Here is an 18524-nt window from a genome sequence, read left to right as displayed (position 1 = left end):
CTCCTCCCAAGAGGAAACGGTCAACCCACTGTCCTTCTCGTCATCACTCCAAAAGGGAAGAGAGGAAACAAAGAAATAAAAGGGCAAGAAAGAGGTCACCCTCTTCTCCTTCATCTTCACCTTCATCTTCTTTCGACGAAAGTTATGGCTATTCTCCTAGAGAATACAAGAGGGGAGGACATCAAAAATATTACACTGCATGATGAAGGTCACAAAACCTCAAGAAGTTCAAAGAGGGAGGAGAGAGTATCTCTTTTCTCACCTATGATGGTACCTTTGGTGCCACTGACAAAGTATTTGCCTTCATCCAGCAATTTGGTGCGGCCTTTGGAGACAAGGTCTTCATGGAGTCCTCCAAGCTACGCCATGTAGCTATGTACTTCCAAAAAGGATCGTCAATGGTGGGCTAGCCTTTGTGGCAACAGTGAAGTCTCAAAGACATGGAAAACTCTACGAGTTTCCATTATGAAGCAATTCCTTGCAAGCGATGAAAAGGACAAACTGCTTACGGAATGGTGAAATTTGAAACTTCTCTCCCATGAGTCTACTCACAAATACGTGGACAAGTTTTGGGACTTACATCTCAAGGCTACTGCCTTTCAAAAGATAGACTTCGTCAAGCAAGAGCAAAAGCAAAAAAAATTTGTAGGATTACTTAAAGAGATGGCCAAGTATGTGAACTCCCATTATACTGGTTCTATCACCAACAAAATCCACCACAGTATGGTTGCTTCATGCATCAATTTACAACAACGGGCTAGATGCAATGTCAAGCCCATAGAAAGCAAAGACAAAAGTGGTGCAAAAGTAGAACCAATGCCCAAAACTCTTCCAAAGGAAATTTCAATAACAACAACAGTAACAATCGGTCCAAGGAGAAGGGAGCTTATAGAGGTAAAAACAAAATCTCTCCTGAAGATCTTGAAGCTTTTCACAAGGACCATAAATGTTTTAAGTGTGGGGAGCAAGGACATGGCTATCGCTCTTGCCCCAAAACAAATGGCTGCAATGATACTCCTAGAGCTTCTGCTATCGAAGCTCCAGAAGAGAATGCTCACTTTGCAAAGGACCACCTCTGTCATCAATGCTTGAGAGTCACTCACTGCATGCATCATTGCCTGTGTCATTGCCTACAATCGCTAGAAGGCTCTAGAAGGATCTAGAAGATTCTAGAAGTTCTAAAAGTATCAAGGAGATTCTAGGAGTTTCTAGAAGCATGGAGAAGATTCCGGAAGAATCTAGAAGTTTTTGGAAAGCTCTAGAAAGATGAAGAAGGATTTAGAAGGTTCTAGAAGATCTAGAAGGATCAAGAAGTTTCTAGAAGCTTGGAGAAGATTCCGAAAGAATCTAGAAGTTTCTGGAAAGCTTTATAAAGTTGAAGAAGGATCCATAAGATTCTAGAAGAACTAGAAGGATCAAGAATGTTCTAGAAGATTCTAACCTCCTCAAGAAGAACCTAGAAAGTAATAACCTCCTCAGGTAACCTCCTCAAGCACTAGTATAAATAGGGATCTTGGCCACAAGCCCCTCAGTCTTGCGAAACTTTTATGAGCGCGTATATAGAACTAGAAGAGCGAGAGGAGGTGCTCACAATATACAAGAACTTGAACTTGGGACTTGACGATAAGCTTAATGTTGATTAGAAGACTTAATACTTTATTTAGAGAGCTAGATACAAGACTTGGATTACATGACTTGTGTACAAGACAAGACTTGATTGCAAGGAAAAGACTTGAACATAAGACAAGAACTAGAAGAGGGTTTTCGTCATAGGAGCCTCAAGGTCTCTTGGGGTAGTTTCTAAGACTCTCTTCTTCTTCTTCTTCTTCTTTTTTTTCTTCTTCTTGTTCTTCTTCTCTCTCTCTCTCTCTCTCTCTCTTCTCTCTCTCTCTCTCTCTCTGTCTCTCTCCCTCTCTCTCTCTCTCTGTCTCTCTCCCTCTCTCTCTCTCTCTCTCTCTCTCTCTCTCTCTCTCTCTCTCTCTCACACACACACACACACACACACACACACACACACTATGCCAAAGGTTCACACACTAAGCGAGTTCATCTCTCAAGCAATAGAATGTGATAATCAGCTATTTGACAGGAGATAAGAGAGGCGTCTTGGCGCACCATTATGACCCCAAATAGAAGTGACACATAATGGCTACATACCTCAACAGGGCCATGAATCAAGCATTGAGCCCATGCAAATTGATTCCGTATGGTTTCAACCTCTTTCAGCCTAGGAGAAGCAAAGGCGACACACTAATGGCTTATGTATGTATTGTGGAGAGCAGGGGCACATAGTTCAACAGTGTCCAAGGAAGAGAAGGATGAAGGTTCATGGTGCATGGTCATCCATCTCCATGGATTTCATTGTAGAGCTACCGGATGACATAGTTTCTGATCGAGGCCCACAATTCATCCCTAGCTTTTGGAAAAGCTTATTCAAGCTACTCGGAGTACAAATCAACGTCTCCTCAGCCATTCACCCACAAAGTGATGGACAAACGGAGAGATTAAATCAAGTTTTGGAACAGTATCTCCGTTGTACTATCTGTTGGAGCTATATAGAGAGCCCACACTTATGCTATACATAGGTAGGAGTCCCCACTATATATGTGTACTCATTGTGTGCTCTATACACACTTTGGGGTTTGCAATTCTAGAGTTCTTTCTTCCTCTCCTCTTCTCTCATCAGAGTCTTCCTCCCTCGTCAACATTTTGAGTGGGGGTGTTGGAGCTATATAGAGAGCCCACACTTATGCTATACATAGGTAGGAGTCCCCACTATATATGTGTACACAGTGTGTGCTCTATACACACTTTGGGGTTTTCAATTCTAGAGTTCTTTCTACCTCTCCTCTTCTCTCGTCATAGTCTTCCTCCCTCGTCTCAACACTATCAATTATCACCAGGATAATTGGGTCAAGCTCCTACAACTAGTAGAATTCTCCTATAATAACAGTTTTCATGCCTCCCTTTGTCACACTCCATTCTTTCCTAATTATGATTAACATCCCAAACAGGATATTCACAGACACTATCAAGTCAAGAATCTAGCTGCTATTAAATTTACACAACAATTATCTACAGTTTACAAATAACTTACAATTTATATCAAAGAAGCTCAATCCAAGTATGAGGAAAGTGCAGATCTCCATCGCATGCAAAATCCAAAATACAAAGAAGGGGATAAAGTGTGGCTCCTCCGACGTGATCTTCGTTCATCTCGACCCTATCAAAAGCTTGATTATCGAAGGCTTGGCCCGTTTAAAATTATCTTCAAGTTAATCCGGTCACCTATCGACTCCGATTGCCCTCATCCATGAAAATCCATCTTGTCTTTCATTTCTCACTCCTAGAACCTTGTCACACATCTAAGATCCCAGGAAGAGCCCTACAACCACCTCCTCCGGTTCAGATTCAAGGACACAACGAATATGAGGTCGAGAAAGTCCTAGTTCTTCAGTTTCGTGTGGCAAGTTACAGTACCTGGTGCATTGGAAAGGCTATGATGTTAGTGAATGAACCTGGGAACTAGCACGCACTCTACAACATACATCTGTCAAAGTAGAAGAGTTCCATCAACAACATCCATGGAAGCCCAACTCAAGGAACACCATTGCTCCTCGTGGAACTCGTCGCTAGAGGAGGGGGTAATGCCATGAATGCTTGAGAGTCAGTTGCTACCTGCATCATCACCTATGTCATCGCCTACATCATCGCTAGAAGGATATAGAAGAATCTAGAAGGATCTAGAAGATTCTAGAAGTTCTAAAAGTATCAAGGAGATTCTAGAAGTTTCTAGAAGCATGGTGAAGATTCTGGAAGAATCTAGAAGTTTTTGGAAAGCTCTAAAAAGTTGAAGAAGGATCTAGAAGGTTCTAGAAGAACTAGAAGGATCAAGAAGTTTCTAGAAGCTTGGAGAAGATTCCAAAAGAATCTAGAAGTTTTTGGAAAGCTCTAGAAAGATAAAGAAGGATCCAGAAGGTTCTAGAAGAACTAGAAGGATGAAGAATGTTCTAGAAGATTCTAACTCCTCAAGAAGAACGTAGAAAATCCTAACCTCCTCAAGTAACCTCCTCAAGCACTAGTATACATAGGGATCTTGGGCCACAAGCCCCTCATTCTTTCCAACACTAGTTGTGAGGCTCCTATGAGGAAAACCCTCTTCTAGTTCTTGTCTTATGTTCAAGTCTTGTCCTTGCAATCAAGCCTTGTCTTGTACTCAAGACGTGTAATCCAAGTCTTGTATCTAGCTCTCTTAATAAAGTATTAAGTCTTGTAATAAATATTAAGCTTATCATCAAGTCCCAAGTTCTTGTATATTTTGAGCGCCTCCTCTCGCTCTCTTCTAGTTCTATACTCGCTCATAACAACCTCTCTCCTATGCTTGGGGAAAGGTAAGGGAGCATGATTCCCTCATCTTGTTTGACCTTGGCTCTACTCACAACTTCATCTCAATGGAGTTGGCCACCAAGTTGGGCATTCAAGCTTTCAACATGGGAGATATTGTTACTTTCGATACAACTTTCAAGGGGCAGCAAGCCTCTATTACTCCATTGATTGGGAAGTTGAGGCTTCATGTCCAAATCTACGTCAGCAATGAATACTTTTTCATCTCTCCTCTCCAACAAGAGCATGCTATCCTAAGGGCACCATGGTTCAACCACATGGCAGCCAACATGAAGTTCCCAAAAAGCAGAATCTACTTTACTACAAGCAAAATAACATATATATAGATACTAGTGAGTCTGGTTGTACTATATCACTTTAAATAATCTTGCTTTTGATATTACGTACATGATTTTTGTCAGAGTCCCTAGAAGGTCCTCATGTTTCATCAAATTTAAATGGTAGGAATAAAGAAGAGTTAGACTTGTCTAATTTTCTAAAAGGATTCCAATATGTGTTCATCGATGATATCCCTATGGACTTACCTCCAAAATGAGGGGATGATGATCATCAAATTGAGCTCCTATCAGGAAGCTCACCACCTAACAAGCCTCCTTATCGAGTTTCCCAAGCTCAAGTAGAGGAGATCATGAGGAAAGTACAAAATTTAATTCACAAAGGGATGGTGAGGCCTAGCTCCTCTCCCTTTTGTTCTCCGATCCTTTTAGTATAAAAGAAAGATGGTACATACCGTATGTGTGTGGACTATCGAGCACTAAACCATATCACTATCAAAAACAGATTTTTTGTGCCTCGAGTAGAATATTTGTTTGATAAACTACAAGGGCCTACCTACTTCAGTAGGATTGATCTTAAAAGTTTCTATCATCAAATAAGGATAGTGGATGAAGATGTCTTAAAGACCGTGTTTCGTACAACATTTGGTCTTTATGAATATCTAGTCATACCTTTTGGCTTGACCAATGCACTAGCCATGTTCAATTGTCTAATGGAGAAAATCTTTAGACCTTACCATAAATTCAATGGAGTGTTATCTGATGATATCATCATCTACTCTAAGTCCATGGAGAACACACAAGTAACATCTCCAAGAGATTTTTCAAGATTTGAGGGAGAACAAGCTTTTTTCAACCGAAAGAAAGGCAAAATTTTCCTTCAAGAGATTCAATACTAAGGTCATATTATCTCTCAAGATGGTATCCGTATGGGTCCATGAAAGTTAGAGGTAATAAATCATGGCCTAATCCAAGGAATTGCATGAGCTAAGAAGATTTATTAGTTTGTGTCCATACTATAGACGCTTCATAGAAAAATTCTCTCAAATAGCAGACCATTACATAACTTAACAAAGAAGAAAGTAAAGTATTCATGGATTGCTAAGGAGAAAAATGCTTTTGACAAGCTCAAAGAGAATCTTACCTCCCAACCAATCCTCATGCTTCCGGATCTCTCAAATCTATTTGAGGTCCAGTGTGATGCTTGTAGTGATTTCCTTAGAGCAGTCTTGCTTCAAGAAGGGCATGTCATAGCATACGAGAGCCGAAGGCTCAATACAGATGAATGGATCTTAGGGATTTATGAGAAAGATCTTTTAGCTGCTTTACATGCCCTAGACACATGGAAGCACTACCTGTTGGGGACTCCATTTATTTTACAAACAGACCACCAAAGTCTCAAGTACTTCATGACACAAACCAAGCTCTTTGACAAACAAATGAGGGGGGAAATTTTTTTTTCGCAATTTTATTTACAGATTTCCCACATTGATGGTAAGCACAATAAACTGGTTGATGCACATTCACAATGACCCAAAGTTAATGCGGTGTCTATAGCTACTCACAATGATATATCTTCTATGATAGATGAGTATGCTATTGACCCAAACTTTAAAGACATAATGTCAGCCCTTGAGTTGGGGAAGAAAGAGGAACCAATCACCTTGCAGGATGGTTATCTTCTCCATGGAAATAGGATATGTATTAGCCACTCACTTTGTGAGAAAGTCATGTATGTATCCCATGGTACTCCCTATGCGGGGCATAGAGGCATTCAGCCTACTCTCTGAGGAGTAGAGACATACTTCTATTGGCCTACCATGAAAGTGGATATACAAGAGTATGTTTCAAAATGTGTAGTATTCCAAAAGACTAAGTATGATAGAGGGAAGAAACCTGGATTACTCCAGCCATTGCCAATTCCTAATTCACCATGGGAGAGTATATCCATGGATTTTATCTTTGGGTTACCCATGTCTATCCATGGGAATATGGGAATATGGACAATAATCAACAGGTTTAGCAAGCAAGCACACTTTATGTCACTCAAAAAGACTATTAAGGAAGACCAAATGGCAACTCTCTTCATATCTTATAGTTGAAAACACCATGAATTTCCAACATCCATCATGTCAAATAGAGATCCTAGAATGACCAGTAATTTTCGGAAAGGTCTCTTTGAAAATCTAGGTACAAGATTAAATTTTTCTTCTGCCTATCACCCACAAATGGATGGTCAAAGTGAGATAGCCAATCTTAGGATACTCGATCTACTAAAGACATATGCTACAAAAGTAGACCAACGCTCACAATGGAAAAAGTACTTACCTCTTGTAGAGTATGCTTACAATAATATTGTCCATAAATCTATGGGAAAATCACCTTTTGAAATCATTGAAGGAAGACCTGAAAGTCCCTTACTACTTAAAGTACATGGGAAGATTTTCACTGTCGATGAGTATAGTCATGACCTACAAGAATCTTTTCAAAAGATTAAGGAGACTATATCCATTTCTCATCAAAGGAAAAAAGCTGCTACTAACAAGCACAGAAGGGCCTTAACACTCAAAGAAAATTATTGGGTCTTACTTAAGTTTCTCAACGCTTGATTGAGGAAAAGTAAAGGGCAAAAATCCTATGGGCCATCAAAAGTATTGTGCTAAACTAGCAAAAAGATATTATGGTCCTTTTCAAATCTTGAAGCCAATTAATGAGATGGCCTATTAACTCAAGTTGTCCAACCATTGGCTCATACACAATGCTTTTCATGTGAGCCTCCTGAATCCCTATAAAGGAGAGACACCAAGTGAACCAATTACTGAATACCCTCCCAACATCGACAACCAAGAAGAGGTGCTACAACCCAAAGCTATCCTTCGGCATGAAGACAAGGTACTACAACATGGTAAGGTTCTCTGACGGTATCTTATTAAGCTGAACAGTTATCCTTTTGAAGATGCTAGATGCATGCAAGCAATACAACTTAAGGATAGTATGAACCTTGTCAATGCTTACAATGCTACATTAGAGTAAGAAAATGTACAAATTTCTTTAAATTACCAATTTTTTTGTCTTATAAGACTAGTTCTCTTTTTATTGTGCACAAATTTAAGTAGTATGCATACTTAGAATCATGTTTGTGATGACAACGTCTCTCAAACACCAAGTAAAACTTGTCACTCTACTTGGGAGAATGAAATGGACTAAAGAGCAGACATTCTTGCGGCAGCAACGTTTCTCAAGCACCAACTGGACTAGTCATCCATCTTGGAATGATGCCGTAGGGTAAAAAGGGATCCTCTACTCACTAAGGAAGATTGACTAATAACTAAGGCTTTATCTCTTCTACCTCATAGTCGAGAACAATTATCGTTTCAAGAGAGAGGTAATATCCTAAAATCTAGTATCTAACCAACCCAAATGATTTTCTCCTATTAAACTAATCATTTAATATGGGAAAATAAATTGCAACAAGGGTTATAATATAGAAATGTGCTTACAAATATATACCATCATAGGGTCACTGGTAAAGGGGCCCAAATGAGGGATGGTTTGTCAAAGAGCAAGGCTAGCCAAGGGACCTTAAAGACCTTAGGGTTAGCTTCATTGAAGACATCCAAAAGTTAGTGTTAAAAGTACTTTGACCTTAGGAAATCTAGGGCCGAGCTTGAGGTGGGAACACTACCCAAGCTTGAGGTGCTTGTTGTGCTTGATGGTTAAGGTGTGTGTCATGCTTGCTGACTAAGATGCTTGAGGAACTTGCCGTGCTTGCCGACTAGCGAGCGTGAAGTGCTTGTGGGAACATCAACCAAGCTTGAGGTGCTTTGTCGTGCTTGTGTCTCATAAGTCAAAGGCATCCCTACAAAGGAGGGTACGAGCCTCAAAGCTAGGGGGATGGGAGAGAAAACACACACACACAAGGCAAGCCAAGCCTCAAACGACACCAAGGACATATGTCAAGCCCCTACCCATGCTACCCTCATGAAGTGGTGAAATCCTATTGCTTAGCCTCTAAAGGGGTCCAATGATAATTTAATTGATTTAATTGATTGTTTTTTGCAGTTATCAAGTCTCTCTCAAAGGGAAAGGGGGACACTTATCCCAAGACTACCCTTATTTCTTGATATGCATTCTACATCTGATTGGCCAGGCTTGTTTGGGTCCAATGAGCTTCCAAGCTGAGCTAGAAGAGGGGGTCAACCAAAGAAAAAAGGGGGGTTGCTTGGGGGTATACTCTCCCTCACACACTCACACACACTCTCATTGTGCGAAGTTTGCAAAGTGCAAGAGCTCCATCTCCTTCTTGAGAGCCTACACCAACACTCTTGGCTATGGAATGCAAATCCAACCAAGAGCCATGATTCAATGGTTAAGCTTGCCATCTTCTCCATCTTCATTACTATGCTAATATGTATGCTAGAAAGAAGAGTGATGATAAGCGAGGAACTAATTTTTTTGCTTCTATGATTTTTTCTTCTTGCTCTTCCGTACCCTCATTCCCCACTAGCTCTCTCCACCTTCGAAGTTGTTTGAGGCCTTAGGACTGAGGCTTGGGATAGTTAATTCTTTTTACAAAGTCTATGTTATGCTTTTGATGCATGACGCTTTCCATATTCATTGCATAACCTAGGGCACAAGGAACACAAAGATTGTATTCTACCAAGTCTCTCTTGATGTCAGAATCTATAACACAAATTCCGGTTGGAGGGGGGATCGGATCCATGTAAATCCGGTCCTCAATTGTTTTCAACTTCTCTAACTCTGTCTGTTGCAAAAGTATTGTTCATGCCAAGTTAAGTAAGTATTATGATTATGCTGCTACCATCAATTAAGTCACTCTCTATCCTCTCAAAGTAGTCTCACAAAAATGCTCTCTTTAATTCTCCTAATTCCTCTATTCTCAATGTTCATAGGCCATTTCCATTACATAGAATATATCTTCTTTCTACAATCACCTGGCAAAACTTATCTAAAATTGTCCCTATACCCAAAAAATTTGATTGCTACCTTATAGAAGGGTTGCACATCATGGGTAAAGTGTAAAGAACCATTTTTCTTTGGATCTATCAACCAACTATTTGAATATGTACCCTAAGTACAAATCTCCCATAGAATATATATCTCCCTTTCTGCAAATGCCTAGGCAAACTCATCTACAATTGGCCTTGTATCCAGATTCCTCATTTCTACCTTATTGATGGGTTGCATGTCATGGATAAAACGTAAAGAACCATTTATCATTGGAACTGTGAAGAGCCACCTATTTGAATACAGAGCACAGGAAGGGTCCTTAATACCCTTCTTGATCTTTTTATTAAGAAACTCAATGAGTTTAAAAAAATGATCCTTTGAATCTGGAATAGGTAGCAAGTTCCAAGGTACATGAGAGATAGAAGAGACTCGAGAGTGAAGATTACTATAGAAACAACAATGGAAGAGTCTGTACACCCTATCTGATGTGTCTCAAATGCAAAAAAATTAATGTTTGGCATGAATTTCTTAAAATATATTATTTTAGCTTTTGTCAAACTCTCATCACAACAAACCCTTAGCTCATTCAAAGAATCATATGTAAACTTATGCCCACTCTTACTCCTGTCTCAAACACTAGGCTACAAAGCAGCTTCCCCCATCCTATACTTGTAGTTTTGTGCTACAAATATTGCCATTAGTTTCACTTTATTTACCACAAAATTATACTTGGTTTCCACTCGTACATCAAAACCTTGAGCATTTTTTAAATCTTCAATTACTTTGTACATTTCTATGGAGCATATATTCACAACCTAATTCCTAACACACAAATCACAATCCACTAAAGACTTCAAGCCTTCCATAGTATCCATAAATGAAAACTCATCAAACACACCTATAATCTCCAGGGGTTACTATATGTAAGATCTATATATCGTGTGCATTCAAGGATAGTTCATAAAACCCCTTAGCTATGAGTTTTTCACCAAAAAGGGGACCCTTTTTCTAGTCAATCTATAAATTTCTTTTCAAGACCAATTTTTCAACACTCTTCTATACGTGAAAATTTGAGGAACTATAGGAAACAATATTCCCTACTATTGAACCCATGTGATATAAATTTTGCTATTGTAGTGAACCCCCCCCCCCCCCCCCCCCAAACCTATTTCCTACAGGAACTATCCATTCATGATTTATATATATTGGTCATTTTCTTTTTTGGTATGAAATATTTGATATGGGGTTAGCCTATGATCCATAGTCTATTAATGCAATTCATGGCTCTTCTAAGTCTTCCACTTTCACTAGAGTCTCGGTAGCTGCTCTTCTCTAATGACTCTTAGAGTAATAACTCTTATGAGCGGTATCTTATTCATCTTCATCACCCAAGAAATGACCTTGGTTTACTCCTCTTGTAGACTTGTAACATCTATTAAAATTTTCATTGCTTTGTTTAACATAAACATGTACACATTATGCATTTCTAAATTCTTCTTCATCCTAGACACAAATAGACTCAGGAAGAGATTCGTGCTTTCTCTTAATAATGTCGATTATCTCTTTATGGAACTCTTGATTTTCTATGCCAAGAACCTCACCCAAAGTAAATGCAACCTTATTATTCAAAATCCTTTCTTCTTTTTTTTTTTATAGATTTGTTATTGCCTCTATATTGGAGGTAGTAAGCTGATACATCTTTTCCAAATTCACTTCGACTCTTTTTTGGTTAATAGTCCCCACCTTCAACCCATAGGCAGTTGCCTCAACCATTGAGATGACCTATGTAGTAGCCATGTCCTCAAATAGCTTATTCCTTCCTCCTCTGACAAATTACTTCCCAAAGGCTTACCTACTTCACTTAAGTTAATCTGGCCTCTTTAACGAAAAAAAGATCGTTCATCAAAGCATTCATTGAACCTTTCACAACCCCTCCTTTCATTGTTGATACCATCACATCGTATGCACCTGTGTACAAATCCTTCTCTAGTTTTAGGTCTTTGCCTTGTAGATTGGTTTGATGGTTATCTTCTAACCTTGCAATCTTTAATTGTAGTTCTTGAATTTCCTTGAAAACACCATCTAAGATAGATTTTTCCCTCTTTGGAACCACAATAATAACCTTTATAAAACTCTCACCAATGATTGGGGCTTGAGTAAGTTTGACTATGATCTTGTCTCTTTGTCATTTTTTCTTAGCTAGCCCCCATGCTCATTTCCAATCCCCCTTGCATGCTCATTCATCTGAAGAATCACAACTAGCTAAAAACTTTATACCATCTATTCCATAGTCTATTAATGCAATTGATGGCTTTTCTAAGTCTCCCACTTTCAACTAGAGTCTTGGTAGTTGCTCTTGTCTAATGACTCTTAGAGTAATAAGTCCTATGAGTGGTATCTTATTCATATTCATCACCCAAGAAATGACCTTAGTTTACTCCTCTTGTAGACTTGTAACATCCAATAACATTTTCATCCTTTGTTTACCATAAACATGAGACACATTATGCATTTCAAAATTCTTCTTCATCCAGGACACAAATAGACTCAGGAAGAGATTGTTGCTTTCTCTAATGTCAATTATTTCTTTATGGAACTCCTGATTGTTTATGCCAAGAACCTCACCCAAACTAAATTCAACCTTATTATTCAAAATCGTCTTCTAAAAAAAATTTGAGACGTGTTGTTGCCTCTATATTAGAGGTAGTAAGCTGACACATCTTATCCAAATCAACCTCGACTCTTTTTTGGTCAATAGGCTCCACGTTCAACCCATGGGCGATTGCCTGAACCATTAAGATGACATGTTAGTGGCCATGTCCTCAAATAGCTTATTACTCCCTCCTCTGCCAAATTCCTTCCCAAAGGCTTACCTATTTCACTTGAGTGAATCTTGATCTTTGAAGAATAAAAGATCCTTCATCAAAGCATTCATCGAACCTTTCACAATATCTCCTTTCATTGTTGATACCATCACATCGTATGCACCTGTGTACAAATCGTTCTCTTTTTTTAGGTCTTTGCATTGTAGATTGGCTTGATGATTCTCTTCTAGCCTTGCAATCTTTAAGGCGAGCTCTTGCATTGCCTTGAAAAAACCATCTAAGATAGATTTCTTCCTCTTTGGAACCACAATAATAACATCTACAAAACTCTCACAAACTCTTGGGGCTTGAGTAGGTTTGACTATGATCTTGTCTCTTTGTCATTTTTGCTTAGCTAGCCCCCATGCTCATTTCCAATTCCCCTTACATGCTCATTCATATGAAGAATCACAAGTAGCTAAGAACTTTATACCATCTCCGCTTCAGGTAGTCAATGTAGTTCCATATCCTTTACATAACCACAAAGACACTTTGTTACATATCTACCATCAGATTGGTCAAGTTTATGCACCACTGATTGAAGGAATTTTCTTGAAGAAAGTTCTTTCTTTTAATAGCTGGTTTATGCTACATAAACACAACAAAGGCTTGAAACATTTGCATTACAATAGAATCAAAATTGCATCCCTTGTTGCTCTTATTTCTCTATATCTTAAAATCTTTCTATTGAGACCTTCAATTAAGCTTCCGTTCCATCACCCTAGCCCATTTCACGTTGGGTTCACCAAAAATGTATTAGAAAGTTTTAGGTGGTGTTTGAAAAGGACCAGGGTTTTGACTTTGAGAGTTCATCGCAAAAACTAGTAAATCATAGAGGATTCAAAGCAAAAGACACACTAAAATTGAGAAAAATGCTATTCATCCATCTAAAAAAGTACCAAAATCAACTCAAAACTCTTTTATGTATGATGATATGGTGTAGACTCGCGCCTAATTGCACATATGAAGTGTTCATTTGTCCTATTATAAACCTTAATCTTTTGCTTCAATTACTAAATAAGACCATTTTATACAATCTTAGGCACTTCGTGAGACAGTCCCAAATGCTTACTTGAAGAGAGAAAACCCTATTTGATGGCCTCACAAGCTCGAACATGAGGTAGATACAGCACGCACGGGACTACTCTATAAAGTAGCCCCTTAGCTTGAGCAACCATGACCACCGTTGTAAATGTGTCATTGTGATATATGCTTCTTTGGCTATTTTTGGATTTGCTTTATCAATATGTTGCCATTTTTAGCCCAAGCAAGCTAGGAAAGATCCCCAAATTTGTGAGAAACTTCCCTTGGACTCCAATTACACGTTGAAACCCACGTGTCAAGCATATTGGATACATTCTTTATAGATATACATGAAACTTGCTAATTTAAGAGGAGATCAACTGCATTAGACTTTCCAAGCAAGATGAGCGTGCCACTTCAAAACACTTGACAATTGTACATTCCTAAATCAAGTTAAGCATTTATTCATTTGAGAAAATGTGCAAGAGTGATACATCTAGGGCCTCGTCTCCCTACTAAGGTATGTACACAGTTGGAACCATTGCAACCTCTCACACATATGACACTATGTACATTGTTGCATTTGGTCCCAGGTAGATATTTTATTTTCACATTATACACATGTCAACAACATCAAGTTTTGTGATGGCTGTGATATTGTACTATGCGTTTGTGATATTGTACTATGCGTTTACTTGGACAACACAGTTAGACTATGGGGCACAGGGAAATGATGTGGAAAATGTAGCAACAATTTACACTTGCATATCAACATAATACCGCATCAACAAATTTCGGGGCAAAGCCATTTAAAAAGTCGAGAGATGGCACAGTAGCACAGCACCATGCGAGATGACGAGAGATGCTCCATCAGATTCTCCATCAGGAGATGACGAGAGATGGCACAGTAGCACAGCACCACGAGAGAAGAGAAAAACGTCACGTGCGTTCTCGTTATTTCGTAGCATGGCGTCAAGTAGCACAGCACCACGTAGTTGCCGGGGAGGCGGGAGGAGAGAGAGAGAGAGAGAGAGAGAGAGAGAGAGAGAGAGAGATTTAACGTCGTAGGAGCAATCCACAGAGAGAGAGAGAGAGAGAGAGAGAGAGATGAGAGAGAGAGTCTCTACGCCTTCTCTATAAGAAGAGATGCGGCCACTCATCACGTTCCGCATTGCAACCTTTGGCATCTGGTGTGCACTTTGCAGCTTGGCATGCAAAACTCAAAAGCGTCAATACTTTTCTCCGGTAATTGTACATGACAGAGAGAGAGAGAGAGAGAGAGAGAGAGAGAGAGAGAGAGAGAGAGAGAGAGAGAGACGCATTGCCCAGGGCTAGAGCTACTTTGCCAGCTACTTCAAAAACATAATAGGACGACTTCTTCTCTTATGAGGTTTTGCACACACTCTTGCCCTTAAACAACATGTGCCTCATGTGACCTACACGCAGGGCTGAAAATTGCAACCCTTCTCGCCCTTCCTTTGCTGCTAGCCCTGCACATGACGGGCAAATTTATAATAGCCCTTCCCAAGGAAGGACAAGTTGTTCGACTGGCCCTACCCCAAGGAAGGGCATATTTTTGCAAGCCCTTCCTAGGGAAGGGCAACCTTTCAAAATGCCCTGCAGAGATTAATCATGTCAATGCTTGACATTGTGACTTTTGGACTTGTACCCAGAGGATGCTCTATGGACTTTGAGAGTCACTAATGAGTATAGAATTTCATTTTGTAGGTTTTTCAAGCATGCATTGCCATACACCTTAAAAAAAGTTAAGGTGTACTTTTTAATATAGGGAATTTTAACGCGTTGGGCATACTGTAAAGGAAACAAAATATGAAGTTTGAACTTGAGAGTTGAATGTTCAATCGCTCGTAATTTTTCTAACGAAGGCATCAAGCTTGAATGATGGGTCTCGTCACTCGTGTCTCTCCTCCACCAATTGCTGACACAGAGCTTCTATATCCAAGTTCCATGTGAGATGAGGAGGTTTGAGGGATACCATGTAATCAAGGCTAGTGGGTTGGAAAAAGAGAGAAGGTAAGTACACTAGAGATTAACTCAAAGCATGTCTGAATAATTCCTTATTGAAGGAAATTACGGAGTGAGTAAAGATTAAGCACTCTTGATGCTCTCCAATTTGATTTGCTATGCAAAATCTTTTAAAGTTGTTCTCAAATATTGATTGATTCTTACACGAGCTCAGACTCACAATCAACTAAAGCTCCAGATTCTAGAATTTCCTAGCACTCTCCCATTATCCATGAACTGCAAGCTCCACTCGAGAGTCGCTTGGGAAACCTCTAGGTTGTGAGTCCAAATGACTCCAAAGTCTACGATTGCAAAGGTCCTTCAAGCCTCAAGGCTCCTTCATAAATCATGATTCACATAGTGCTAGTCTCCTAGTTTGTTAGGCATGCTCCCAAAGCCTATTTATAGGAACCCCTACTTATCACTTCATCATTTTTAAGATGGCACCATGTGTAATGATTAGGATGCTACAGTTTATCTTGTTATATAATATTATGAGGATCTTTTTTTTTTGCCGTTGGTGATTCTTAGGGGACGAGAATGACTTAAGAGGGAACTTGAAAGCTGAAGTTTGAAGAGATGTCTACCCTAGCTTCACAGAGAGAATACTGATAGCGATAACTTCATGATCTCAAAATGGGAGGTTTGTAACTTGGGAGGCGACTCTTCATGGTTACAATTCTAGCAAAGCGCACATCCCAACAAAAATCAAGATATATGATGTCGTCATTGCAGCTGCATTGCAGGACATTTCAAGTTCCAAGTATTTGCATGTTCCATTTACAACTTACTACTTCTCTTGCTCATTGTGTATCTCGTAGAAAATGATTTTTAGTATTGCTACGCAATGTTTCAAAAGTGCACCCTTTCTCATTGTACTTTAGAATTTTCTTTACAAGTTACAATCGTTCAAAAACTCATGCGAAAAAATTAGATTTTGGTAAATATTTGCTCAAAGGGCAGGGAAACTTTTCCCTTCATTTTGAAGATCAAAATGCCAAACAACCCTTCCCATGGGATGGGAACTCTTGAAAATATCCCTTCCCTAGGATGGGTAAAGGTGCCCTGCAATTTTCAGGCCTGCCTACACGGAAGAGTGACCACATCCTATGTAATTATTATGCACCATATTGGTTTATTTCGTAACAGTAGTCGACACAAATAATCTATAGTGGTAACATTCTTTCAATGATGAGGGGCCTCGCTTGGTGTGGGGATGGAGCACCATGTTGCTGATGGGATCTCCAGTACCCACTTCGTCAACACATGGGCAGACATAGCAAAGGGGGGAAGGCATTCGACGTCATCCTTTTATCAACCGTACCGTTTTGCGGACGCGTGACCCATCTACACCAACATTTTCGCACATCGAGTATCAACCTCCCCCTTCACTATTTCCCTATAGCAAATATGATCGCGGCATTGCAGTACAACCAAATGTAGTGGCAAAATGCAAGAACAAGCTCTCTTCACATCATAATGACAGTGGGCCTACAAATACGAATGACAATGTGGCTTGCAATTTTTTCTTTCTCACTCGAGCACAGGTAAAAATTATGGTTGGTTGCTCAATTGCATAACATAAGGTAGTGTTCCAATGTCCCGTTTTATAGTGTAATTTTCCCAAAAATCTAGCATTTTGGCATACATATTGGCTACCTCATTGCCTTGATCTTAAAAATTGAGATTATGAACATGCTTTGTTTTGAGCACTGCCAGTCACACCCATGCAGAACTTCAACTTTGATGGCTAGCTCTTAGAATAAGTCTCAAGCATTTTCTTTTGTAGCCTGTTAGTCCAATAACAAGTGACGATTTCCGTTACAGTTGTTCATAATTTACTGTAATATTATGTTCATATTTTGTGTAATTTGAACATATTCACTGTGTGGTGCTAATTTAAGGTGTTTTCTGGGGAAAATTGTTGATATTGAGCATTTTAATGTTGGCAAGTTGTGGAGCTGCAAGCAACGGCAATGGATGGAACAAGAGGGGTGACATACAGCACACACGAGGCAGTGGTAACACATGTGTGGAGGTCTGTGTCAAGGGCACAAGGGTTGAGTGAGAAACAAGAGACAAAATTGTACATAGCAATAAAAGGGAGAAGCCGATTGCAACCAGCCTTGCCAAGAGGCTACTTTGGCAATGCCATCTTCACTGCCACACCCATGGCACAAGTCGGTGAGCTAGACAAAGGCCCACTAAGTGTGGGTGCCCAAAGGATTAGGGAGGCCATCGTACGTATGGACGATGAATATTTACTATCAGCACTTGATTATTTGGAGCTACAACCTGGCCTAGAGTTTCTTGTTCAAGGTTCCCACACCTTTCATACTCCTAATGTCCGTATCACCTCTTGGACCCACCTTTCCATCCACGATTGTAACTTTTGGTTGGGGCTGCCCCATCTTCATGGGCCCTGTTGGCATCTCATTTGAAGGCCTCCCTTTCATGCTTCCTAGCCCCTCTGGTGGTGGTGGCCTCTCCATTTCCCTTGCCCTTGCCTCCCACCACATGCCCACCTTTGAGCAACCCTTCTACCAGTTTTGATTGTCTCCATTGCCCCTAGTACTCTTTTTAGTATGAAATGGACATGCTAGCTTTTGTATAAGTATTTTTATCTTGCAAGGTACTTCTCTTTATTCTCTAAGATTGATTCAATGGGCATGTGAGTTTCTCTTGTCTTAGAACACCCATGTGATTCTTCACCTTGTTTGGCTAGCCAAAGCTTTACAAATTTGGCCTTACCATGCTTTTTTTTATTGAAATGCATTTTCATTATTCAAAGGTCCATTTTTGACACCTTGTTTCCAAATGCAAGAAAAGCATATCCACATGTTGCATGGAGAGGAAGAGATCTTAGGATGATTAATATTTTGCAAAAATCCTTGGATGGAGAGTATGTTGATTTGTGACATTTTGCCTTCAGCAATGGACAAGACTTTATTACATTCTAAGA

General features: G+C 39.6%; 1 pseudogene; it reads left to right on the top strand.

Annotated features, from left to right (window-relative positions):
• Positions 1-18115, top strand: part of LOC147445782 (shikimate O-hydroxycinnamoyltransferase-like) — a 240283-nt pseudogene extending 222168 nt beyond the window's left edge.
• Positions 18116-18524: the final 409 nt, after the last annotated feature.

Source organism: Adiantum capillus-veneris, chromosome 12 (assembly GCF_014529385.1).
Source record: "Adiantum capillus-veneris isolate H3 chromosome 12, ASM1452938v2, whole genome shotgun sequence".
NCBI classification, from domain to species: Eukaryota; Viridiplantae; Streptophyta; class Polypodiopsida; order Polypodiales; family Pteridaceae; genus Adiantum; species Adiantum capillus-veneris.
The sequence above is the reverse complement of the archived record's forward strand: the minus strand, read 5'-3'. Positions and strand labels throughout refer to the sequence as shown.